The sequence below is a fragment of the Epinephelus lanceolatus genome, chromosome 4 (assembly GCF_041903045.1).
Source record: "Epinephelus lanceolatus isolate andai-2023 chromosome 4, ASM4190304v1, whole genome shotgun sequence".
Classification (NCBI taxonomy): Eukaryota; Metazoa; Chordata; class Actinopteri; order Perciformes; family Serranidae; genus Epinephelus; species Epinephelus lanceolatus.
The window spans coordinates 19579327-19586040 of NC_135737.1; the positions used below are offsets into that span (position 1 = coordinate 19579327).

The window sequence follows — 6714 nt, forward strand, 5'->3', positions numbered from 1 at the left end:
TAAATCAAATGTAATAAAAAACAAACAAACATGGAAATATAGAATATTAATGGAATAAAATCGTAACTGTAGCACTGTGAGGGGTTTATTTAAGAGACACCTCATGGAATCCTACAGCGCATATTTTCACTGAATGCAGCACAATGACGTAATAAGCATGAGCGGCATATATGTCTATGATGAGCGGAAGTAAACCACTTCCGCTGTGCTGCCTTCAGGAGCCCCCCACTGTAGGAGTTTAGGATAGCCTCTGTCTCTGCTGCCAAACTCGGTGTCCCTCTCCTCGTTTAACGTGAGGCTTCTGTACCCACAGTAGGTAACCGGTGTGTGGACTGTGATGAACCGCTGGAGGGGCAGAGTGGCTCTGTTGACCGGAGCTTCGGTCGGGATCGGGGCGGCCATAGCGAAGGAGCTGGTCCGGTACGGCATGAAGGTGATGGGCTGTGCCAGGGACTTCGAAAAAATACAGGTTTGTTCTGAACATCATAGTGCAGACTTTTCTGCACCCTGAGGTCGTGGGAGAAATACAAACCAGTGTGAAATTAAGTTTAACTTGTCTAGCTAAACGTCTGTTTAATGATTGTTGATAAATGCACCTGTTGTTTCGATGTCTTTCTCAAAGTAGTTTAACTAATTAAAACTTGTAAAATGTATCTTTGTTGGCTGCAAAACACGCACTCTCTCTCTCTCTCTCTCTCTCTCTCTCTCTCTCTCTCTCTCTCTCTCTCTCAAAAGGCTCACTGATAAACTTTAGCCTATAAGTCTCTGGAGCCCCTAAAATCTCAAAAGGTGATTATGTATTCATCTAAATACTTTTCTTGCAGTTGCATTAGATGTAAAGCCAAGTTTTCCCTAAATCTAGATCTACAGTAATTGTGTTCATGTCAAAATAAACCATTGAAGGACACATGAGGTGGATTGTGTAATCAACTGAGGTGACTGTAAAGCTGCTTGTCTGACAACTTTATTTGTTTTCCATTTCAGAAACTGGCAGCCGAGTGTCAAAGTGCAGGCCACAGTAGTGTTTTGGTGCCTTTCAAGTGTGACTTGAACAACGAGGAAGAGATTCTGTCCATGTTCGCTGTCATCAAGGCGCAGCACAAGGGGGTGGATGTGTGCATCAACAACGCTGGCTTGGCTCATTCAGAGTCACTGCTGAATGGCAAAACCAGTGGCTGGAAGAACATGCTGGATGTAAGATCACAAGTGTTTTTATTTTAGAAATCGAATATGATAAAATATATGTTTTTAAAATACAGGACAAAATGTAGCTGCCTCAGTTTCAGGGTTCTGGTACTGGTCATACTGTCTCTGTCATGCCTCACTGGGACATTTGAATAGAACTGAACAGAGCCATTGTTAAAGTTATTAGTTACATCTTTGGGTTTTTTTCCCACCATGACAAGTCAAAAATAGTGAAACATGACAATATTATAGATCAGTAAAGCTTCACTTTTTCAGATACAGTGACCTCTAAGCAAACCAAATTGCACACAAAGAAAACATTCAGCAAATCAAAAACGAAACATTGAGTTCATTCATTTGTTTCCGTAACCTGAGCCTATCCCAGCTGACACTGGGCGAGAGGCGGAACAGGTTGCCACTGAGTTCAGTATCACCTGAAAATAGGGAAATGTCTCCTATACCTTTTGGCTGAATCATTTATAATTTTCAAAGTGACTAAAAAGCAGTTTTCTCATATATGTGAATGATTGAGTTACCTTTCTGTGTATGAATGGAATTTCTGTTGCCAGCTGTTCTCCACCGTCAGACTAGAGGCCATTAACTGGAAGGTACTGATGTCTTAACTTGTTGCTTTCCTTCTTGGTGTCTTGCAGGTGAACGCTCTTGCATAGTGTATATGCACCCGTGAAGCGTATCAGTCAATGAAAGAAAGAAATGTTGATGATGGGCACATCATAAACTTAAACAGGTACAGTTTTTGTGAAGTACAGTCGTGTTTAATTAAAAGGACATTGTGTAACATTTTCAGTTGTTTATTGGCAAAAATTGATGTCTGCATTCATAAATATGTCATCATTGGTGTACTATTACCTCCACCAATAGTCTGACTTATTCTCGTAAAAGGAGAATTTCAGATTTGTTTGTACATTGTGCGGGTAAGTCGTCTGTGGGGTTCCATTACGTTTCGCCATCTTGAGAATACACCCGCCGGCAAGGGACATACAGCACCGCCTTCGGCATTTTCGTTGAGAGCCAGGCCAGCACTGCGTGACTGAGGAGCCGAAGGAGAGGAGCAAGAGGCGCTTCGCTACTACCCTGGCAAATTTGAAACAAAGTCCCACTCTTTGAGCATAATACAGGATCATGCATATGCAGCATCATGGGAGACGGAAGCCAAGAAAGCGCAAAAGGGAATAGAAAAGGCAGCGTGACCGGCGAATTAAAAAAACAAAGGCCCACATTGGGGTAGCCTTTCCCAGGTAGAGAGAGCTGCTGAGGGAGAATGGTAATGCAATCACAGGCCAGCGCTAACAGCGGCTAACAGCGGCTAACAGCTAACAGCGGCGCAGTGATGCGAGGAGAGGGATGAGGCTGTTAGCGACTGGCCGCTAACAGCGGCTAACAGCCAACAGCGGCGCTGGCCTGTGATTGCATTAAGTTACCATTCTCCCTCAGCAGCTCTCTCCACCTGGGAAAGGCTACCCCGATGTGGGCCTTCGTTTTTTTAATTCGCCGGTCGCTAACAGCCTCATCCCTCTCCTCGCATCACTGCGCTGCTGCTAGCGCTGGCCTGTGATTGTATTAGCTTTCTCCTTCAGCAGCTCTCTCCACCTGGGAAAGGCAACCCCAATGCTGACCCTTGTCTTTTTTAATTCGCCGGTCACGCTGCCTTTTTGATTCCCTTTTGCACTTTCTTGGCAACGAGGATTCCGTCTCCCGTGATGCTGCATAATACATGATCCTGCATTATGCTCAAAGAGTGGGACTTTGTCATGCGGCAGTAGTGCCGCTGGCCACTAACAGCTGTTAGCGGCGCAGTAATGCAAGGAGAGGGATGAGGTGTGTGAGGTTGAGCCACTTGTCAGTTGTCAAAGAACAAGACGTGATCGGTTTGTTTCAATTTACATCCGCCCCAACAGTCCTACATTGTAAACACAGCCAGCATGGTGAAGAGGTTTAATATTTCAGGGGCTGTCCCACAATCTGTTTCCTTTAGACTAAAATTTCAAATATTATCATCATTTCTATTCAAATTTCAACTATGGCAACATTACTCAATAGAGCTGAGTATTTTATCATCTTATCCTGATAAGTAAAATAATGGATCACCCATTTATGGACCAAAGTAGAGCTGTTCTTGTTGTTCACAGAACACATTTGAGTTCCAGATCAAAAGGTGAATGTGAGACAAGAGTTCAGAAATTCAGCTTTTATTTCCTGGCATTTACATCTAGATGTGTTAAACATCTCAGTGCATAGTACCTTTTGTTTGAACTCACCAAATTTTTAAGTGAGCAAAAGTATTGGAACAGATAGTCTTAAATTAACTCAAAGCACACAAACATTAAGTATGTGGTTGCATAAGCCTTGCTAGCAATAACTGCATCAAGCATCACCAAACTAGCATTCTTCATTTGTGATGCTTTTCCAGGCTTTTACCGCAGCCTCTTTCACTTCTTTGTTTTGTTGGGTTTCTCCCTTCAGCCTCTTCTTCAGGAGGTGAAGAGCATGCTCTGTTGGGTTAACCCTTTGAAACCTGGAGCGACATCACTTTTCCTGTGCTGCTTTCAGGCGCCTTTCAGGTATTTAAACCTTTGAACCCTGAGCAAATTGGTGTGATGGGAAAAAAAGGCAATGAGTAACTTAGTAAGAAATGTCCCACAAATTGTTAAAAAAAAAAAAAAAAAAAACATAGAAATAGAAAAAAATAGATTCAGAAAATATTTTTTTGAAAATAGGGAAAAAATAAAAAAAAGCTAGGGGAAAATATTTATAATAATTAATATTTTTACATTTTAAAATTATGTTGCAGAATTACTGTGATTTTTTAGCACTCTTTCTGTGTCATTTCCTTGTTTGTTTGGTTTTTATTTTCTTCCTTTTTTTAAAGCTTTTTTTCTTGTTTTTAATTTTCTCTTTTTACTAATTTCTTTTTTTTGCGAATTTTTGGGTCGTTTCTTCTTCCGTTGCTCATTGTTTTTGTCCCATGTTTTTAAAAGAAATTCAAGCTGATTTGCTCGGGGTTCACAGGGTTAAGGTCTGGTGATTGACATGGCCAGTCTACACCTTTCACTTTTTCCATTCCAAAACCTGATCATTGTCTTGCTGCATGAGGAAGTTCCTCCAGATTAGTTTGGATGCATTTCTCTGTAAAGTGGCTTCTGAATTCATTCTGAACATATCTAGATTTAAATACCAGGAAAGGAAGGATAAAAGCTGTATTTCTGAACTCTTGTCTTACATTAATCTTTTGATCTGAAACTCAAATGTCTTCAGTGTACAACAAAAAACAGAGGACATGGCCTTGCATTCCAATAGTTTTGGAGGGGCTGTATGTATTTTTGATTTTGGGGTTAACTGTCACTTTAAATGATAGTTTTCTAGAATAAATTAGTTACTTACATTTTTTGGAGTACTAGAGCCTGATATCATATCAATAAATGCTGGTGCTGGTTAATTCTTCCTGCATCTCATATATCTTCTTCTGTTGCAGCATGAGCGAATATTGTGTTGTCCCCAATACTGATTTACATTTCTACAGCTCCACCAAATTTGCTGTGACGGCCCTGACGGAGGGTCTGAGACAGGAGCTGCGTGAAGCAAACACCCACATCAGAGCCACAGTAAGAGATACTAAAAAATACTTTTTTCCCTACACATTTACACACCTGCAACTCTGCATTGTGCTTCCTCAAACAGTGAACATGTCTAAAGATAAATCTAAAATCTACCACAGCATCATTAACACCATTATTGCCTGTTATAAGTGCACAGTATTTCATAAAGTTTGCTCATGTCTGATATGATCCACTCTTTTTGCAGTGTATTTCTCCTGGTTTGGTGGAGACAGAATTTGGTCCACGTCTCTATAGCGACAATGCTGACAAAGCTGCCACTGTATACACTAAATTTAGGGTAAAATATTATGCCTACATTCACACAAGAATAGAAAAAGTATCTGAACCATTTAAGCAGTACATATTATTTCACCTTTCACTTCTCTTACAGGCTATGGAAGCAATAGATGTTGCAAATGCTGTGACATATGTCCTAAGTGCCCCTCCCCATGTGCAGGTATGTCATTTCATGTGCTTTCTATTGTGACTTATCACACATGTTCAACCTTTGCTTGTTCACTGTTGCCATATCATCGACACATACTGAGATAACCTTTATATCTCTTTAGTTTTAGATTGGGGTCGTTCAGATGCGACCTGTGGAGCAGGTGTCGTAGTACTGCAACATGAGACGGCTGATTTAATGTACTGACACTTTAATCTACTTGGTTCAGTACAAAAACATTTTCAAAATGTCTTTGTCAAAGTGTGATAAACAAACATGCAATGTGAACTAAAAAAAATACACAAATATCTTAAATTATATATTTTTTTATATCGTTCAAATTTCTCCTACTAAATAATTTAGGTAAAAATTTGCAAAATATCCAACAACATTTTGTAAAATTATTAGCAAATTATCTTGAAAATATTAATAAAATATCCAAAAGCTAATATTCAAATTTCCAAAAAAAAAAAAAAAGTAAAATATCTGTTAGTTATTCATAAAATATCCAAGAAGTAATGGCGAAATTTCCTAAAGATATTAGTAATATATCAAATCCATTTCTGCATTCATTCACCATCATTAAACATTTAGTACATCTATCATTCATCATTCTGTTCATTACATTATCTCTCCTCTACATAAGGTACTTCCCTTCAGTTATAGGCATAAGGTTGGGTGTTACTATCATTATAATGCACTGATTATTTTAGCGTGAGTATTGTACTTTCGTCTAGCAAGACTTTATCCATTTTTCACATTTGCTAACATAGATTACCTGCAGGGCTCTCACTTGTTGGCATTTATGTGGTACTTTAATATTCACTTTATCCTGTTTTGACTGGAAACTTTTTCACAGGTTTTTTTTCTACTGCATGTTTATAATTGAAACTTAAAAAAAAAAAGCTTCACAAACCGATGATGCAGTAAATCTATTAAATATGACCTAAATCATTCAGATCTACTTAGCTACTGTACTTAAAGTACATATTTACGGTATTTGTACTTTACTTGACTATATAGATTTTATGCTACATTATACTTCTACTCCACTACATTTTAGACAGAATTATTGTCCCGTTTTACTTCACTACATTTATTTAGCAGCTTTTGTTACTAGTTACATTTCAGATCAGGATTTACATATAAAACATAAAGTAATTGTGAAGCTTTGTTATAGAAAATCTACTTCCATTGAAATGCTTTTTAATGTTAATGCATCAATAATAAAAATCCAGTAACATGTAGTATGCTTTTGGTACTTTAAATACATTTTGCAGAAACACGTCTATACTTCTACTTGAATAAAAGTTTGAATTTGTGGCTTTTACTTGTAATGGAGTTATGTTTTTTTTACAGTAGTGTCGCCGCTTTTACTTGAGTTAAATATCTCAGTACTTCTTCTACCAGATGACAGATAAACTTGAGTGCTGATGCTGGTGCACTGTTCTATATTTAGCATCAATG

General features: G+C 38.6%; 1 pseudogene across 1 annotated transcript; it reads left to right on the forward strand.

The window, feature by feature from the left end:
- The first annotated feature begins 334 nt into the window (after positions 1 to 334).
- Positions 335 to 6577, forward strand: LOC117260106 (dehydrogenase/reductase SDR family member 11-like; annotated as a pseudogene). The gene is made up of 8 exons (XR_013490956.1): positions 335 to 469; positions 736 to 789; positions 985 to 1194; positions 1839 to 1933; positions 4679 to 4808; positions 5008 to 5100; positions 5194 to 5259; positions 5372 to 6577. The product of XR_013490956.1 is annotated as a dehydrogenase/reductase SDR family member 11-like (transcript).
- The last annotated feature ends 137 nt before the right edge of the window (positions 6578 to 6714 follow it).